Source organism: Bombina bombina, chromosome 2 (genome assembly GCF_027579735.1).
Source record: "Bombina bombina isolate aBomBom1 chromosome 2, aBomBom1.pri, whole genome shotgun sequence".
NCBI lineage: Eukaryota > Metazoa > Chordata > Amphibia > Anura > Bombinatoridae > Bombina > Bombina bombina.
In genome coordinates, this window is record NC_069500.1 from 1229863664 (window position 1) to 1229884994 (window position 21331).

At 42.2% G+C, this 21331-nt stretch overlaps 1 protein-coding gene across 2 annotated transcripts in view; it reads left to right on the forward strand.

Annotated features, from left to right (window-relative positions):
- The window catches only part of NFXL1 (nuclear transcription factor, X-box binding like 1), a 366986-nt gene that overhangs the window by 247619 nt on the left and 98036 nt on the right, over positions 1-21331 (forward strand). The window lies entirely within an intron of this gene.

Here is a 21331-nt window from a genome sequence, read left to right on the forward strand (position 1 = left end):
TTACCCCTCCTGGTAGGAATGTATATCCCATACGTCACTAGCTCATGGACTCTTGCTAATATGAAAGAAATGAATTTATCAGGTAAGTTCTTACATAAATTATGTTTTTTCTTAAAATGGTGAACATTCGGATCTGTATCAGAGGATAGATCTAGATCAGTTGACAATAGCCTATCTCCTGTAGTGTTTTTTTTTTAGGAGTATTTATCACAGGGCGCGTGCTTCTGGAGACATTCCTGGGTGATGTGACCATGGACACCAATCTGCTGGGTTGGTAAGCAGTCTGTGTCTTGTTTAGGCACAGGGTTATGTTCTTAGAAGTATCTGCTCTCCTCTTTAACATCTTGGAGTTGAGTGATTTTCAATGTCTGATGGCTTGGCCTCAGTCGCCTTTGGCTCGGTTCCAGTCGAACTATATCACCTCAGTGGTTTATATCAACCTCCAGGGAGGAACTCGGCGTTCCTTAGCCGTGAAGGAGGTGGCTCAGATTATTCAGTGAGCAGAGCTCACAATTGCTGTCTATCTGCCATCCACATTTCAGGAGTGGACATCTGGGAAGCAGATTTTCTGAGCAGACAGATTTTTCATTCCGCAGAGTGGGAACTCCATCTGGAGGTGTTCTCTAGCTTAACCCTCTGATGGGGGGGGTGGCGGAGCTGGATCTAATGGCGTTTCTGCAGATTGTCAAGCTTCCAAGGTACGGTTCAAGGTCAAGGGATCCACTGGCCGCTCTGATAGGTGCCCTGGCGGTTCCTTGGGATTTTAGGCATCTGTTTGCTCTCCTTTCACAAGTCATGGCTCGTATCAAATAGGAGAGAGCGTCTGTGATTCTAATAGCCCCTGCATGGCTTTGCAGGATCTGGTATGCAGACATAGGGAAGATGTCGTCTCTCCCACCTTGGAGACTGCCTCTGAGGAAGGGCCTTTTAATCAAGGTCCATTTTTTCAACAAATCTTGTTTTTCTGAAGCTGTCTGCTTTGAGATTGAATGTTTAGTTCTGTCTAAGCATGGCTTTTCCGAGTTGGTCATTGAGACCATGATTCAGGCTCACAAGCCTGTTTCTAGAAAGAATTACCATAAGGTATGGTGTAATACCTTTATTGGTGTGAATCCAAGGGCTACTCTTGGAGTAGGGTTAGGATTCCTAGGATCAGTATTTTCTCCAGGAAGGCCTGGTGAAGGGATTAGCAGTTAGTACTCTGAAAGGTCGGATTTCTGCTTTATCCGTTTTGTTTCTCAAATGTCTGGCAGATGTGCCAGATGTTCAATCCTTTTGTCAGGCCTTGGTCAGAATCAGGCCTGTGTTTAAGTCAGTTGCTCTTCCTTGAAGCCTTAACCTTGTTCTTAGTTTTGCAGCAGGCTCTGTTTGAGCCATTGCATTCCATAGATATTAAGTTGTTATCTTGGAAGGTTTTGTTTCTTATTGCTATCTCTTCTGCTCTGGGAGTGTCGGAACTCTCAGCTTTGCAGTGTGATTCGTCTTATCTTATTTTTTCATTCTGAGTTCTGAGTTAGGTTTTCTTTCTAAAGTGGTTTTGGACAGAAATATTAATCAGGAAATTGTTGTCCCTTCTCTTCGTCCTAGTCTTTCTTCTCATAAAGAATGTTTGTTGCACAACTTGGATGTTGTGCGTGCTTTAAAATTTTATTTACAGGCGACTACGGATTTTCGCCATTCTTCTGCCCTGTTTGTTTCTCTGGGAAACGTATAGGTCAGAAAGCTTCTGCTACTTCTCTTTCTCTCAGGTTGAGAAGTATATTTCGTTTTGCTTATGAGACTGCTGGTCAGCAGCCTCCTGGGAGAATTACGGCTCATTCCACAAGAGCTGTCTCCTCTACTTGGGCTTTCAAAATGAAGCTTCTGTGGAAGAGATTTGCAAGGCAGCAACTTGTTTTTTTTGCATACTTTTTACAAATTTGATACTTTTGCCTCGGCTGAGGCCTCTTTTGAGAGTGTGGTCAGTCAAGCGGTGGTGCCTTCTGTTTAGGTCTACTTGTCTTGTCCCTCCCGGTTCATCTGTGTCCTTGGGTATTGATTCCCAACAGTAATTGATGAAACCGTGGACTCACCATATCTTAGGAAAGAAAACAAGCTTCATGCTTACCTAATAAAACTATTTCTATTTCTTTCCGGATATGGTGAGTCCACGGCCCACCCTTGATTTCAGTTATTTTTTTTGTCTAAACCTCAGGCACCTTTACACCTTGTGTTGCTCCTTTTTTCTCCATTTCCCATTGGTCGAATGACTGGGGGTTGTGGGAAGGAAAGTAATACTTAAAGGGACAGTCTACCATAGAATTGTTATTGTTTTAAAAGATAGATAATCCCTTTATTACCCATTCTCCAGTTTTGCATAACCAACACAGTTATATTAATATACTTTTTACCTCTGTGATTACCTTGTATCTAGGAACCTTCTTCCAGCCCCCTGATCACATGACTGTGACTGTTTATTATCGATTGTCTTGTTTTGTGCTAAATCTTAAATAACCCCCTGTGCCTGAACACAGTGTTATCTATATGGCCCACGTGTACTTTCTGTCTCTTTGTGTTGAAAAGAGATTTAAAAAGCATGTGATAAGAGGCAGCCCTCAAAGGCTTAGAAATTAGCATATGAGCCTACCTATGTTTAGTTTAAACTAAGAATACCAAGAGAAAAAAGCAAATTTGATGATAAAAGTAAATTGGAAAGTTGATTAAAATTTAAAGTCCTAGCTGAATGAAAGTTTAATTTATACTAGACTGTCCCTTTAAGAGCTTTGCTGTGGTGCTCTTTGCCTCCTCCTGCTGGCCAGGAGTGATATTCCCAACCGTAATTGATGAAAACGTGGACTCAAGATATTTGGAAAGAAATAGATTTATCAGATAAGCATACATCTTGTTTTTTAAATTCATATATGTGTGTGTGTGTATGCCAATAATAATGAATAAACCTGGAAGAGGATATGAATAAACCTGGGAGAGGACGTGTCTCTATATTGTCTCAACACACTGTGAAGAGGATGGTTCGAGTGGCCAAAATATTTCCAAGGATCACAGCAGGAGAATTGCAGAAGTTAGTTGTTTCTTGGGGTCCGAAAGTCTCCAAAACTACAATCCAACGTTACCTACATCACCTCGAATTGTTTAGAAGGGTTTCAAGAAAAAAAAGCCTCTACTCGCATCCAAAAACAAACTCAGGTGTCTTCAGTTTGCCAGACACTACTGGAACTTCAAATATTTTTATTTTGTATGTTAGTTTTAGCTCCTTACCGCTCCTTCCTCTGCCCCTTTCAATTCCCTAGTTTATCGATTCTGTGACGTAGAGAGCGGTCCCACCTGCTCTCTACGTAGGCATCCAAGGTCGCTACTGAAATCAGGAGTGGTGCGCATGCGCAATGCTCTTCTATATGCAAGGAATCAGAAGAAATATAAAGCGCATGCGCGGTGGATCAAAAGGGCGTTTTGTGTGGGGAGTTGGCCGCCTAACGGCCAGAAAATCAATTGGCAGATGAGGAAACGTCACCCAAAGAAAAAAGTAGTATATCAGCGTCGGGAGGAGAAGGGGTATGTGAAAATCGGATCTATTATCTATAATAAAACTTTTATTTTAAAATAAAAATAAAATTCATGAATGAAAGTGGGGTTTCATTTGTATACTATTTACATTGATATGTTCCATACCGATCAAGTTCACCATCACTTTAAAATAACACCTGACTGCCTCTGCTAGAGAGCTTAAACTGGGCCATTGATGGATATTCCAGCAGGACAATGATCTAAAACATACATTAAAATCCACACAAAAATGGTTTACTGACCACAAAATCAAGGTCCTGCCATGGCCACCCCAATTCCCTGACTTGAACCCCATAGAAAACCTGTGGGGTGAACTGAAGTGGAGAGTCCATCAGCGTCGACTTTGAAATTTGAAGGATCTGGAGTGATTCTGTATGGAGAAATGGGCTCAGATCCCTTGCCATGTATTCTCCAACCTCATCAGGTATTTTAGGAGAAGACTCAAGAGCTATTATCTTGATAAAAGCGAGATAGCACAAAGTATTGACTAAAAGAGAGCCAATAATTGTGCCGCACATATATTTAACAGTTTTTTTTATATATATATAAACCTGTGTTGTGTTTGCAATTGTTTGATATCCATGAGAGCAGAGTATTTTTGTGTATTTTTTGAACAAAAGATAAAAAGGTTAAACAATAAAGACAATTTTGCATAGCCTTCTTTGCTCATATTTACCAAGGGTGCCAATATTAATGGAGGACACCGTGTGTGTGTGTATGTTTGTATATATGTGTGTGTGTGTATATATATATATGTGTGTGTGTGTATGTATGTATGTGTGTGTGTGTGTGTGTATATATATATATATATATATATATATATATATATATATATATATACATACACACACACACATACCGTATATACAGTATCTCACAAAAGTGAGTACACCCCTCACATTTTTGTAAATATTTTATTATATCTCTTCATGTGACAACACTGAAGAAATTACACTTTGCTACAATGTAAAGTAGTGAGTGTACAGCCTGTATAACAGTGTACATTTGCTGTCCCCTCAAACTAACTCAACACACAGCCATTAATGTCTTAACCGTTGGCAACAAAAGTGAGTACACCCCTAAGTGAAAATGTCCAAATTGGGCCCAAAGTGTCAATATTTTGTGTGGCCATCATTATTTTCCAGCACTGCATTAACCCTCTTGGGCATGGAGTTCACCAGAGCTTCACAGGTTGCCACTGGAGTCCTCTTCCACTCCTCCATGACAACATCAGCTGATGGATGTTAGAGACCTTGCGCTCCCCCACCTTCCTTTTGAGGATGCCCCACAGATGCTCAATAGGGTTTAGGTCTAGAGACATGCTTGGTCAGTCCATTACCTTTACCCTCAGCTTCTTTAGCAAGGTAGTGTTCGTCTGCCCTGCGGCCCAGTCTCCGAAGAGAGGGGATCATGCTCTGCTTCAGTATGTCACAGTACATGTTGGCATTCATGGTTGTCTTTGTACTCCTCACCTGGTTGCCGCCACACATGCTTGACACCATCTGAACCAAATAAATTTATCTTGGTCTCATTGAACCACAGGACATGGTTCCAGTAATCCATCTCCTTAGTCTGCTTGACTTCAGCAAACTGTTCACAGGCTTTCTTGTGCATCATCTTTAGAAGAGGCTTTCTTCTGGGACGACAGCCATGCAGACCAATTTGATGCAGTGTGTGGCGTATGGTCTGAGCACTGACAGGCTGACCTCCCCACCCAATCAACCTCTGCAGCAATGCTGGCAGCACTAATACGTATATTTCCCAAAGACAACCTCTGGATATGATGCTCAGCACATGCACTCAACTTCTTTGGTCGACCATTGTGAGGCCTGTTCTGAGTGGAACCTGTCCTGTGAAACCGCTGTATAGTCTTGCCCACCATGCTGCAGCTCAGTTTCAGGGTCTTGGCAATCTTCTTATAGCCTAGGCCATCTTTATGAAGAGCAACAATTCTTTTTTTCAGATCCTCTGAGTTCTTTTCCATAAGGTGCCATGTTGAACTTCCAGTGGACCAGTATGAGAGAGTGTGAGAGCAATAACACCAAATTTAACACACCTGCTCCCCATTCACACCTGAGACCTTGTAACACTAACGAGTCACATGACACTGGGAGGGAAAATGGTTAATTGGGCACAATTTGGACATTTTCACTAAGGGGTGTACTCACTTTTGTTGCCAACGGTTTAGACATTGTGTGTTGAGTTATTTTGAGGGGACAGCAAATTTACACTGTTATACAGGCTGTTGACTCACTACTTTTCACGTCTGGATTCCCGCATCACACTTAGGGATACTTCCCTAAGTGTCATAATTTGCATAATTAAAAAGAGAGAAACGCTCAACCTGGGAACAAACAATAGCATAATGGCTTGTTCTATTGCTTGTTACCACCCAAGAAGCAGACTATTTTTGCTTAAGATGTGCCTTTCACAGAGAAGAACTTTCTTGAAGTATATCAGTCTGATCCTGACTTCACAGTACAGTTCAGCCCTGAAATACCAGGCAATCCCTCTCTGAATGAGAGAAACAGCAAAACCCCAGAAGTACGTTTCGTCCTATTGTGGGCCTCGTCAATGAGGTGCAGCCATATCTCTCTAGGCACACTGAGCAACGGGTCCACGTCTGGATTCCCACATCACGCAAGTTATGACTCTTAGGGAAGTCTCACTAAGTGTGATGCAGGAATCCAGACATTGGCCCGTTGTTCAGTGTTCCTAGAGGGATATGGCTGCACCTCACTGACGAGGCCCACACTAGGCCGAAACATACGTCTGAGGTTTTTCTGTTTCCCTTGTTCAGAGAGGGATTACCTGGTATTTCAGGGCTGGACTATACTGTTAAGTCAGGATCAGACTGATATGTTACAGGAAAGTTTTTCTCTGTGAAAGGCACATGTTAAGCAAAAAGTGGCTACTTCTTGGGTGGTAACTAGCCATAAAACAAGCTATTATGCTATTGTTCGTTCGCAGGTTGAGCGCTTCTCTCTTTTAATGTGTGTGTGTGTGTATATATATATATATGTGTGTATGTATATATATATATGTGTGTGTGTGTGTGTATATATATATGTGTGTATATATATATACAGGGAGTGCAGAATTATTAGGCAAGTTGTATTTTTGAGGATTAATTTTATTATTGAACAACAACCATGTTCTCAATGAACCCAAAAAACTCATTAATATCAAAGCTGAATAGTTTTGGAAGTAGTTTTTAGTTTGTTTTTAGTTATAGCTATTTTAGGGGGATATCTGTGTGTGCAGGTGACTATTACTGTGCATAATTATTAGGCAACTTAACAAAAAACAAATATATACCCATTTCAATTATTTATTTTTACCAGTGAAACCAATATAACATCTCAACATTCACAAATATACATTTCTGACATTCAAAAACAAAACAAAAACAAATCAGTGACCAATATAGCCACCTTTCTTTGCAAGGACACTCAAAAGCCGGCCATCCATGGATTCTGTCAGTGTTTTGATCTGTTCACCATCAACATTGCGTGCAGCAGCAACCACAGCCTCCCAGACACTGTTCAGAGAGGTGTACTGTTTTCCCTCCTTGTAAATCTCACATTTGATGATGGACCACAGGTTCTCAATGGGGTTCAGATCAGGTGAACAAGGAGGCCATGTCATTAGATTTTCTTCTTTTATACCCTTTCTTGCCAGCCATGCTGTGGAGTACTCGGACGCGTGTGATGGAGCATTGTCCTGCATGAAAATCATGTTTTTCTTGAAGGATGCAGACTTTTTCCTGTACCACTGCTTGATGAAGGTGTCTTCCAGAAACTGGCAGTAGGACTGGGAGTTGAGCTTGACTCCATCCTCAACCCGAAAAGGCTCCACAAGCTCATCTTTGATGATACCAGCCCAAACCAGTACTCCACCTTGCTGGCGTCTGAGTCGGACTGGAGCTCTCTGCCCTTTACCAATCCAGCCACGGGCCCATCCATCTGGCCCATCAAGACTCACTCTCATTTCATCAGTCCATAAAACCTTAGAAAAATCAGTCTTGAGATATTTCTTGGCCCAGTCTTGACATTTCAGCTTGTGTGTCTTGTTCGGTGGTGGTCGTCTTTCAGCCTTTCTTACCTTGGCCATGTCTCTGAGTATTGCACACCTTGTGCTTTTGGGCACTCCAGTGATGTTGCAGCTCTTGAAATATGGCCAAACTGGTGGCAAGTGGCATCTTGGCAGCTGCACGCTTGACTTTTCTCAGTTCATGGGCAGTTATTTTGCTCCTTGGTTTTTCCACACGCTTCTTGCGACCCTGTTGACTATTTTGAATGAAACGCTTGATTGTTCGATGATCACGCTTCAGAAGCTTTGCAATTTTAAGAGTGCTGCATCCCTCTGCAAGATATCTCACTATTTTTGACTTTTCTGAGCCTGTCAAGTCCTTCTTTTGACCCATTTTGCCAAAGGAAAGGAAGTTGCCTAATAATTATGCACACCTGATATAGGGTGTTGATGTCATTAGACCACACCCCTTCTCATTACAGAGATGCACATCACCTAATATGCTTAATTGGTAGTAGGCTTTCGAGCCTATACAGCTTGGAGTAAGACAACATGCATAAAGAGGATGATGTGGTCAAAATACTAATTTGCCTAATAATTCTGCACTCCCTGTATATATGTATGTGTGTATATAAACAAAAGAAAAGATATTCAGAGTCTGTGTATGCTCGTTAAAGGAGCAAACAGGAGAGTAATGCCTTTGTGAACAAAGTTCAGGATGCGGTAGCTCGGTAATCCAATACTGGTAGTGATATGGGGCACAAACGCTCAAACTCCTTGTAGGAGATAGCATAAACTAACACTCACGGAAATAACAGGAGTAAAATGAAGGGGGGACCTTCTCTCACCACACGCTCTTCCAGATCAGCACCGCCACACTCCAGGAAGACAGGGGGAATGGATCCGCCTCATTCTCACTCCATCTGAGTGTCGTAGTAACAAGCCCAGCACGTCTTTGACATGATCGATACCTCTCCGCCAACCTGAAATGATGTTAGTGCTCCGGCAATGTAGAAGCTGTGATTAGCGCATTGAACAATTGTAAATGTATACAAATACTGTTCCTTAGCAGCAACTCAGCTTTTTTGAAAAGGGGAAAATGAATAACAATCTCAAGGAACAAAAGCCTTCAGTGCTGTGAAGTTAAAAAGTCCAACTTTAATGGTCAAGTTTAAAACTACAACAGAATTAGTAACAAGCGTCTTGTTACTAATTCTGTTGTACTTTTAAAGGGATATTAAACCCAATATTTTTCATTCATTATTCAGATAGATAATATAATTTTAAGCAACATTCCAATTTACTTCTATTATCTAATTTGCTTCATTCTTTAGATATCCTTTGTAGAAAAATAGCAATGCACATGGGTGAGCCAATTACACGAGGCCTCTATGTGCAGCCACCAATCAGCAGCTACTGAGCCTATCTAGATATGATTTTGAGCAAAGAATATCAAGATAATAAAGCAAATTAGATAATAGAAGTAAATTAGAAAGCTGCTTAAAATTGCATGCTCTTTCTAAATCATGAAAGAAAAATGTTGGGTTTTATGTCCCTTTAAACTTGACCATAAAAGTTGGACTTTTTAACTTCACAGCACTGGAGGCAGTTCCTTGAGATTGTTAGAAGTAATTGGAATGTTTAAAATTGTATGCTCTATCTGAATCATAAAAGAAAAAAAATGATTTTCCTGTCCCTTTAATCTTTATTATTACTCTATTGGAAATCTCACATTTTCTATCTTAAAAAAAAACGAAAAACAACAACTTTCTGTCTCTCCACTATCTCGTTATATTCTCCCTCTCTGTTCTCTCATCCTTATTTTGTATAACTCTTACTCCTCAATTTTCCCTGCATTGTCTGGACTCCTTTCTTCACCTTCTTGCTCCGCACTTAAACCCTTAGGGCTCTACAGGTAAAATTACATTTTAACTATTTTATATTGGCCATGTTTCCACATGATAATCTAACATTTTTGCCCTACCCAATATTGGGCTCTGGATCAGCAATTGCTCCTAAGGACACGTGTACCACAGTTTATTATTGGTCATTATATATTCTTTAACAGGAACCAATAATATGGCCTGGGTTTGCTACAATTTATTTGTGATTTGCACATTCTTGCCTGACTAGGTAGTTTGCACTTTTTTGGGCTCCCATGAACTAGTAAATGCAAGTTTTTTAACCTGGTCTGAGTATCAAGTAGCAAGGAGTTTTAACTGGAGTTCCTTGTTAATTCTACTAATTCTGATTTGTACTGATATGGGTATGTGCATTTCCGATTCTGCAATCTGTTTTGTTGAAGGAGTGTGCTCTAGCTTGAGGTTTTACTATTGCTTGAGAATTTTGTTCTTCAACTATGTCTTTTAGATTATTTAATTTTCAAGGCTGTACATTTTTGTGTCTTTCTGTTTGACGTGATGAGATTTATAGCTAGGGCGCTTCTTTGTTACTCCTTATCTGGTTTTCATTAAGCTAAGGTCGTTTTCCCCATCAGGTTAAAGCAGTTTATTAGGACTCATTAGAAATCATTTTTAGCAAGATTAATTGTCTTTAGATGTTTTGTAACTTTGAACTCAAGGGCAAGAAGTGGTTCTAATTAAAGTATGAAGAAATGGATTAGTAAATATACATCAAGCTTTCATAGTCCTTTTATGATAGTTGGAGTTTCTTTTTAAAGGGACAAAACTAACACCACTCAAAGCCTTCAATTAACTTCCTAGTGCTCTAATGGAAGAGAGTTTCAATAAATGATAACAAGCAAAAGGTAAATGTGATAATACAAGTATATTGAAAAGGGTTTGTTTTCTTCTGTTAAGTGTGATCAGTCCACGGGTCATCATTACTTCTGGGATATTACTCCTCCCCAACAGGAAGTGCAAGAGGATTCACCCAGCAGAGCTGCATATAGCTCCTCCCCTCTACGTCACTCCCAGTCATTCTCTTGCACCCAACGACTAGATAGGATGTGTGAGAGGACTATGGTGATTATACTTAGTTTTATATCTTCAATCAAAAGTTTGTTATTTTAAAATAGCACCGGAGTGTGTTATTACCTCTCTGGCAGAGTTTGAAGAAGAATCTACCAGAGTTTTGCTATGATTTTAGCCGGAGTAGTTAAGATCATATTGCTGTTCTCGGCCATCTGAGGAGTGAGGTAAACTTCAGATCAGGGGACAGCGGGCAGATGAATCTGCATAGAGGTATGTAGCAGTTTTTATTTTCTGACAATGGAATTGATGAGAAAATCCTGCCATACCGATATAATGTCATGTATGTATACTTTACACTTCAGTATTCTGGGGAATGGTACTTCACTAGAATTACACTGTAAGAAATACATAAAGCTGTTTAATAACTAGAGATTATGTTTAACGTTTTTGCTGGAATGTAAAATCGTTTTCATTTGCTGAGGTACTGTGTGAATAAATGTTTGGGCACTATTTTTCCACTTGGCAGTTGCTTAATCTGTTTTTCTGACAGTTTCTGTTCTCCCTCACTGCTGTGTGTGAGGGGGAGGGGCCGTTTTTTGGCGCTTTTACTATGCATCAAATATTTCAGTCAGCAACTCATTGTATTCCCTGCATGATCCGGTTCATCTCTACAGAGCTCAGGGGTCTTCAAAACTTATTTTGAGGGAGGTAATTTCTCTCAGCAGAGCTGTGAGAATTATAGTTTGACTGAGATAAAAAACGTTTATTCTGTAATTTGTAAAAAAAAAAAAGTTGTGTTGTTTACAAGGATTGAGGCTATAACTGTTTCAATTTATTAATTTTCAACTGTCATAGATCTTCTGTGCTTCTTAAAGGCACAGTACGTTTTAATATTATTCTAATTGAATTGTATTTCCAAGTTGCAAGTTTATTTGCTAGTGTGTTAAACATGTCTGATTCAGAGGATGATACCTGTGTCATTTGTTGCAATGCCAAAGTGGAGCCCAATAGAAATTTATGTACTAACTGTATTGATGCTACTTTAAATAAAAGTCAATCTGTACAAATTGAACAAATTTCACCAAACAACGAGGGGAGAGTTATGCCGACTAACTCGCCTCACGTGTCAGTACCTACATCTCCCGCTCAGAGGGAGGTGCGTGATATTGTAGCGCCGAGTACATCTGGGCGGCCATTACAAATCACATTACAGGATATGGCTACTGTTATGACTGAGGTTTTGGCTAAATTACCAGAACTAAGAGGTAAGCGTGATCACTCTGGGGTGAGAACAGAGTGCGCTGATAATATTAGGGCCATGTCAGACACTGCGTCACAGGTGGCAGAACATGAGGACGGAGAACTTCATTCTGTGGGTGACGGTTCTGATCCAAACAGACTGGATTCAGATATTTCAAATTTTAAATTTAAACTGGAAAACCTCCGTGTATTACTAGGGGAGGTGTTAGCGGCTCTGAATGATTGTAACACAGTTGCAATACCAGGGAAAATGTGTAGGTTGGATAAATATTTTGCGGTACCGACGAGTACTGAGGTTTTTCCTATACCTAAGAGACTTACTGAAATTGTTACTAAGGAGTGGGATAGACCCGGTGTGCCGTTCTCACCCCCTCCGATATTTAGAAAAATGTTTCCAATAGACGCCACCACAAGGGACTTATGGCAAACGGTCCCTAAGGTGGAGGGAGCAGTTTCTACCTTAGCTAAGCGTACCACTATCCCGGTGGAGGATAGCTGTGCTTTTTCAGATCCAATGGATAAAAAGTTAGAGGGTTACCTTAAGAAAATGTTTGTTCAACAAGGTTTTATATTGCAACCCCTTGCATGCATTGCGCCGATCACGGCTGCAGCGGCATTCTGGATTGAGTCTCTGGAAGAGAACATTGGTTCAGCTACTCTGGACGACATTACGGACAGGCTTAGAGTCCTTAAACTAGCTAATTCATTCATTTCGGAGGCCGTAGTACATCTTACTAAACTTACGGCGAAGAATTCAGGATTCGCCATTCAGGCACGCAGGGCGCTGTGGCTAAAATCCTGGTCAGCTGATGTTACTTCTAAGTCTAAATTGCTTAATATACCTTTCAAAGGGCAGACCTTATTCGGGCCCGGGTTGAAAGAGATTATCGCTGACATTACAGGAGGTAAAGGCCATGCCCTGCCTCAGGACAAAGCCAAAGCCAAGACTAGACAGTCTAATTTTCGTTCCTTTCGTAATTTCAAAGCAGGAGCAGCATCAACTTCCTCTGCACCAAAACAGGAAGGAGCTGTTGCTCGCTACAGACAAGGCTGGAAACCTAACCAGTCCTGGAACAAGGGCAAGCAGACTAGGAAACCTGCTGCTGCCCCTAAAACAGCATGAATTGAGGGCCCCCGATCCGGGATCGGATCTAGTGGGGGGCAGACTTTCTCTCTTCGCCCAGGCTTGGGCAAGAGATGTTCAGGATCCCTGGGCGCTAGAGATAATATCTCAGGGATACCTTCTGGACTTCAAATACTCTCCTCCAAGAGAGAGATTTCATCTGTCAAGATTGTCAACAATCCAGACAAAGAAAGAGGCGTTTCTACGCTGCGTACAAGAGCTCTTGTTAATGGGAGTAATCCATCCAGTTCCACGATCGGAACAGGGACAGGGGTTTTACTCAAATCTGTTTGTGGTTCCCAAAAAAGAGGGAACTTTCAGACCAATCCTGGACTTAAAGATCCTAAACAAATTCCTAAGAGTTCCATCGTTCAAGATGGAGACTATTCGGACAATTTTACCTATGATCCAAGAGGGTCAATACATGACCACTGTAGATTTAAAAGATGCTTACCTTCACATACCGATTCACAAAGATCATTATCGGTACCTAAGGTTTGCCTTCCTAGACAGGCATTACCAGTTTGTGGCTCTTCCATTCGGATTGGCTACAGCTCCAAGAATCTTCACAAAGGTTCTGGGTGCTCTTCTGGCGGTACTAAGACCGCGGGGAATCTCGGTAGCTCCATACCTAGACGACATTCTGATACAAGCTTCAAGCTTTCAAACTGCCAAGTCTCATACAGAGTTAGTGCTGGCATTTCTAAGGTCACATGGATGGAAGGTGAACGAAAAGAAAAGTTCACTCGTTCCACTCACAAGAGTTCCCTTCCTGGGGACTCTTATAGATTCTGTAGAAATGAAGATTTACCTGACAGAGGACAGGCTAACAAGACTTCAAAGTGCTTGCCGCACCCTTCATTCCATTCAACACCCGTCAGTGGCTCAATGCATGGAGGTAATCGGCTTAATGGTAGCGGCAATGGACATAGTACCCTTTGCACGCTTACACCTCAGACCACTGCAACTGTGCATGCTAAGTCAGTGGAATGGGGATTACTCAGACTTATCCCCTTCTCTGAATCTGGATCAAGAGACCAGAAATTCTCTTCTATGGTGGCTTTCTCGGCCACATCTGTCCAGGGGGATGCCATTCAGCAGACCAGACTGGACAATTGTAACAACAGACGCCAGCCGTCTAGGTTGGGGTGCCGTCTGGAATTCTCTGAAGGCTCAGGGACAATGGAGTCAGGAGGAGAGTCTCCTGCCAATAAACATTCTGGAATTGAGAGCAGTTCTCAATGCCCTCCTGGCTTGGCCCCAGTTGACAACTCGGGGGTTCATCAGGTTTCAGTCGGACAACATCACGACTGTAGCTTACATCAACCATCAGGGAGGGACAAGAAGCTCCCTAGCTATGATGGAAGTATCAAAGATAATTTGCTGGGCAGAGTCTCACTCTTGCCACCTGTCAGCAATCCACATCCCGGGAGTGGAGAACTGGGAGGCGGATTTCTTAAGTCGTCAGACTTTTCATCCGGGGGAGTGGGAACTTCATCCGGAGGTCTTTGCCCAAATACTTCGACGTTGGGGCAAACCAGAGATAGATCTCATGGCGTCTCGACAGAACGCCAAGCTTCCTCGTTACGGGTCCAGATCCAGGGATCCAGGAGCAGTCCTGATAGATGCCCTGACAGCACCTTGGGACTTCAGGATGGCTTACGTGTTTCCACCCTTCCCGTTGCTTCCTCGATTGATTGCCAGAATCAAACAAGAGAGAGCATCAGTGATTCTAATAGCACCTGCGTGGCCACGCAGGACTTCCTGTCCACCTTGGTCTCTACCTCTGAAACAGGACCTTCTGATACAGGGTCCCTTCAAACATCAAAATCTAACTTCTCTGAAGCTGACTGCTTGGAAATTGAACGCTTGATTTTATCAAGACGTGGATTTTCTGAGTCAGTTATTGATACCTTAATACAGGCTAGGAAACCTGTTACCAGAAAGATTTACCATAAGATATGGCGTAAATACCTATATTGGTGTGAATCCAAAGGTTACTCTTGGAGTAAGCTTAGGATTCCTAGGATATTGTCTTTTCTACAAGAAGGTTTAGAAAAGGGTTTATCTGCTAGTTCATTAAAGGGACAGATCTCAGCTCTGTCCATTCTGTTACACAAACGTCTGTCAGAAGTTCCTGACGTCCAGGCTTTTTGTCAGGCTTTGGCCAGAATTAAGCCTGTGTTTAAAACTGTTGCTCCACCATGGAGTTTAAACCTTGTTCTTAATGTTTTACAGGGCGTTCCGTTTGAACCCCTTCATTCCATTGATATAAAGTTGTTATCTTGGAAAGTTCTATTTTTAATGGCTATTTCCTCGGCTCGAAGAGTCTCTGAATTATCAGCCTTACATTGTGATTCTCCTTATTTGATTTTTCATTCGGATAAGGTAGTCCTGCGTACTAAACCTGGGTTCTTACCTAAGGTAGTTACTAACAGGAATATCAATCAAGAGATTGTTGTTCCTTCTTTATGCCCAAATCCTTCTTCAAAGAAGGAACGTCTACTGCACAACCTGGATGTAGTCCGTGCTCTAAAATTTTACTTACAGGCAACTAAGGAATTTCGACAAACGTCTTCTCTGTTTGTCATTTACTCTGGGCAGAGGAGAGGTCAAAAAGCTTCCGCTACCTCTCTTTCTTTTTGGCTTCGTAGCATAATTCGTTTAGCTTATGAGACTGCTGGACAGCAGCCTCCTGAAAGAATTACAGCTCATTCTACTAGAGCTGTGGCTTCCACTTGGGCCTTCAAGAATGAGGCCTCTGTTGAACAGATTTGCAAGGCTGCAACTTGGTCTTCGCTTCATACTTTTTCCAAATTTTACAAATTTGACACTTTTGCTTCATCGGAGGCTATTTTTGGGAGAAAGGTTCTTCAGGCAGTGGTTCCTTCTGTATAAAGAGCCTGCCTATCCCTCCCGTCATCCGTGTACTTTTGCTTTGGTATTGGTATCCCAGAAGTAATGATGACCCGTGGACTGATCACACTTAACAGAAGAAAACATAATTTATGCTTACCTGATAAATTCCTTTCTTCTGTAGTGTGATCAGTCCACGGCCCGCCCTGTTTTTAAGGCAGGTAAATATTTTTTAATTTATACTCCAGTCACCACTTCAACCTTGGCTTTTCCTTTCTCGTTGGTCCTTGGTCGAATGACTGGGAGTGACGTAGAGGGGAGGAGCTATATGCAGCTCTGCTGGGTGAATCCTCTTGCACTTCCTGTTGGGGAGGAGTAATATCCCAGAAGTAATGATGACCCGTGGACTGATCACACTACAGAAGAAAGGAATTTATCAGGTAAGCATAAATTATGTTTTTTTAAATTGTAGGGTCTAGCATAATCACAAACATTTATTATTTCTCCAACATTGGTGTGTCCTGTCCACGGCGTCATCCTTACTTGTGGGAAATATCTCTTCCCCAACAGGAAATGGCAAAGAGTCCCAGCAAAGCTGGCCATATAGTCCCTCCTAGGCTCCGCCCACCCCAGTCATTCTCTTTGCCGTTGCACAGGCAACATCTCCACGGAGATGGTTAAGAGTTTTTTGGTGTTTAAATGTAGTTTTTTATTCTTCTATCAAGTGTTTGTTATTTTAAAATAGTGCTGGTATGTACTATTTACTCTGAAACAGAAAAGGATGAAGATTTCTGTTTGTGAGAGGAAGATGATTTTAGCAGACAGTAACTAAAATCGATTGCTGTTTCCACATAGGACTGTTGAGATTAAGTAACTTCAGTTGGGGGAAACAGTTAGCAGACTTTTCTGCTTAAGGTATGACTAGCCATATTTCTAACAAGACCATGTAATGCTGGAAGGCTGTCATTTCCCCTCATGGGGATTGGTAAGCCATTTTCTTAGTCAAGCAAACAGAATAAAGGGCTTAATATGGGCTATAAAACTGGTAGACACTTTTATGGGCTAAATCGATTGCTTTATTTGGGCATTTTATACATGTTTATGCTGATAATTCACATTTATAAACTTGGGGAACGTTTTTTAACGGCAGGCACTATGTTAGACACCTTTTCCAGTCAGGAGGGCCTTCCCAGTTGTAGGCTGAGCCTCATTTCTTCTGTTAAGTGTGATCAGTCCACGGGTCATCATTACTTCTGGGATATTACTCCTCCCCAACAGGAAGTGCAAGAGGATTCACCCAGCAGAGCTGCATATAGCTCCTCCCCTCTACGTCACTCCCAGTCATTCTCTTGCACCCAACGACTAGATAGGATGTGTGAGAGGACTATGGTGATTATACTTAGTTTTATATCTTCAATCAAAAGTTTGTTATTTTAAAATAGCACCGGAGTGTGTTATTACCTCTCTGGCAGAGTTTGAAGAAGAATCTACCAGAGTTTTGCTATGATTTTAGCCGGAGTAGTTAAGATCATATTGCTGTTCTCGGCCATTTGAGGAGTGAGGTAAACTTCAGATCAGGGGACAGCGGGCAGATGAATCTGCATAGAGGTATGTAGCAGTTTTTATTTTCTGACAATGGAATTGATGAGAAAATCCTGCCATACCGATATAATGTCATGTATGTATACTTTACACTTCAGTATTCTGGGGAATGGTACTTCACTAGAATTACACTGTAAGAAATACATAAAGCTGTTTAATAACTAGAGATTATGTTTAACGTTTTTGCTGGAATGTAAAATCGTTTTCATTTGCTGAGGTACTGTGTGAATAAATGTTTGGGCACTATTTTTCCACTTGGCAGTTGCTTAATCTGTTTTTCTGACAGTTTCTGTTCTCCCTCACTGCTGTGTGTGAGGGGGAGGGGCCGTTTTTTGGCGCTTTTTCTATGCATCAAATATTTCAGTCAGCAACTCATTGTATTCCCTGCATGATCCGGATCATCTCTACAGAGCTCAGGGGTCTTCAAAACTTATTTTGAGGGAGGTAATTTCTCTCAGCAGAGCTGTGAGAATTATAGTTTGACTGAGATAAAAAACGTTTATTCTGTAATTTGTTTCCTGCTTTCAGAATTTGTTATCTTTGCTAATGGGATTAAACCTTTGCTAAAGTTGTGTTGTTTACAAGGATTGAGGCTATAACTGTTTCAATTTATTAATTTTCAACTGTCATAGATCTTCTGTGCTTCTTAAAGGCGCAGTACATTTTAATATTATTCTAATTGAATTGTATTTCCAAGTTGCAAGTTTATTTGCTAGTGTGTTAAACATGTCTGATTCAGAGGATGATACCTGTGTCATTTGTTGCAATGCCAAAGTGGAGCCCAATAGAAATTTATGTACTAACTGTATTGATGCTACTTTAAATAAAAGTCAATCTGTACAAATTGAACAAATTTCACCAAACAACGAGGGGAGAGTTATGCCGACTAACTCGCCTCACGTGTCAGTACCTACATCTCCCGCTCAGAGGGAGGTGCGTGATATTGTAGCGCCGAGTACATCTGGGCGGCCATTACAAATCACATTACAGGATATGGCTACTATTATGACTGAGGTTTTGGCTAAATTACCAGAACTAAGAGGTAAGCGTGATCACTCTGGGGTGAGAACAGAGTGCGCTGATAATATTAGGGCCATGTCAGACACTGCGTCACAGGTGGCAGAACATGAGGACGGAGAACTTCATTCTGTGGGTGACGGTTCTGATCCAAACAGACTGGATTCAGATATTTCAAATTTTAAATTTAAACTGGAAAACCTCCGTGTATTACTAGGGGAGGTGTTAGCGGCTCTGAATGATTGTAACACAGTTGCAATACCAGAGAAATTGTGTAGGTTGGATAAATATTTTGCGGTACCGACGAGTACTGAGGTTTTTCCTATACCTAAGAGACTTACTGAAATTGTTACTAAGGAGTGGGATAGACCCGGTGTGCCGTTCTCACCCCCTCCGATATTTAGAAAAATGTTTCCAATAGACGCCACCACAAGGGACTTATGGCAAACGGTCCCTAAGGTGGAGGGAGCAGTTTCTACCTTAGCTAAGCGTACCACTATCCCGGTGGAGGATAGCTGTGCTTTTTCAGATCCAATGGATAAAAAGTTAGAGGGTTACCTTAAGAAAATGTTTGTTCAACAAGGTTTTATATTGCAACCCCTTGCATGCATTGCGCCGATCACGGCTGCAGCGGCATTCTGGATTGAGTCTCTGGAAGAGAACATTGGTTCAGCTACTCTGGACGACATTACGGACAGGCTTAGAGTCCTTAAACTAGCTAATTCATTCATTTCGGAGGCCGTAGTACATCTTACTAAACTTACGGCGAAGAATGCAGGATTCGCCATTCAGGCACGCAGGGCGCTGTGGCTAAAATCCTGGTCAGCTGATGTTACTTCTAAGTCTAAATTGCTTAATATACCTTTCAAAGGGCAGACCTTATTCGGGCCCGGGTTGAAAGAGATTATCGCTGACATTACAGGAGGTAAAGGCCATGCCCTGCCTCAGGACAAAGCCAAAGCCAAGACTAGACAGTCTAATTTTCGTTCCTTTCGTAATTTCAAAGCAGGAGCAGCATCAACTTCCTCTGCACCAAAACAGGAAGGAGCTGTTGCTCGCTACAGACAAGGCTGGAAACCTAACCAGTCCTGGAACAAGGGCAAGCAGACTAGGAAACCTGCTGCTGCCCCTAAAACAGCATGAATTGAGGGCCCCCGATCCGGGATCGGATCTAGTGGGGGGCAGACTTTCTCTCTTCGCCCAGGCTTGGGCAAGAGATGTTCAGGATCCCTGGGCGCTAGAGATAATATCTCAGGGATACCTTCTGGACTTCAAATACTCTCCTCCAAGAGAGAGATTTCATCTGTCAAGATTGTCAACAATCCAGACAAAGAAAGAGGCGTTTCTACGCTGCGTACAAGAGCTCTTGTTAATGGGAGTAATCCATCCAGTTCCACGATCGGAACAGGGACAGGGGTTTTACTCAAATCTGTTTGTGGTTCCCAAAAAAGAGGGAACTTTCAGACCAATCCTGGACTTAAAGATCCTAAACAAATTCCTAAGAGTTCCATCGTTCAAGATGGAGACTATTCGGACAATTTTACCTATGATCCAAGAGGGTCAATACATGACCACTGTAGATTTAAAAGATGCTTACCTTCACATACCGATTCACAAAGATCATTATCGGTACCTAAGGTTTGCCTTCCTAGACAGGCATTACCAGTTTGTGGCTCTTCCATTCGGATTGGCTACAGCTCCAAGAATCTTCACAAAGGTTCTGGGTGCTCTTCTGGCGGTACTAAGACCGCGGGGAATCTCGGTAGCTCCATACCTAGACGACATTCTGATACAAGCTTCAAGCTTTCAAACTGCCAAGTCTCATACAGAGTTAGTGCTGGCATTTCTAAGGTCACATGGATGGAAGGTGAACGAAAAGAAAAGTTCACTCGTTCCACTCACAAGAGTTCCCTTCCTGGGGACTCTTATAGATTCTGTAGAAATGAAGATTTACCTGACAGAGGACAGGCTAACAAGACTTCAAAGTGCTTGCCGCACCCTTCATTCCATTCAACACCCGTCAGTGGCTCAATGCATGGAGGTAATCGGCTTAATGGTAGCGGCAATGGACATAGTACCCTTTGCACGCTTACACCTCAGACCACTGCAACTGTGCATGCTAAGTCAGTGGAATGGGGATTACTCAGACTTATCCCCTTCTCTGAATCTGGATCAAGAGACCAGAAATTCTCTTCTATGGTGGCTTTCTCGGCCACATCTGTCCAGGGGGATGCCATTCAGCAGACCAGACTGGACAATTGTAACAACAGACGCCAGCCTTCTAGGTTGGGGTGCCGTCTGGAATTCTCTGAAGGCTCAGGGACAATGGAGTCAGGAGGAGAGTCTCCTGCCAATAAACATTCTGGAATTGAGAGCAGTTCTCAATGCCCTCCTGGCTTGGCCCCAGTTGACAACTCGGGGGTTCATCAGGTTTCAGTCGGACAACATCACGACTGTAGCTTACATCAATCATCAGGGAGGGACAAGAAGCTCCCTAGCTATGATGGAAGTATCAAAGATAATTTGCTGGGCAGAGTCTCACTCTTGCCACCTGTCAGCAATCCACATCCCGGGAGTGGAGAACTGGGAGGCGGATTTCTTAAGTCGTCAGACTTTTCATCCGGGGGAGTGGGAACTTCATCCGGAGGTCTTTGCCCAAATACTTCGACGTTGGGGCAAACCAGAGATAGATCTCATGGCGTCTCGACAGAACGCCAAGCTTCCTCGTTACGGGTCCAGATCCAGGGATCCAGGAGCAGTCCTGATAGATGCTCTGACAGCACCTTGGGACTTCAGGATGGCTTACGTGTTTCCACCCTTCCCGTTGCTTCCTCGATTGATTGCCAGAATCAAACAAGAGAGAGCATCAGTGATTCTAATAGCACCTGCGTGGCCACGCAGGACTTGGTATGCAGACCTGGTGGACATGTCGTCCTGTCCACCTTGG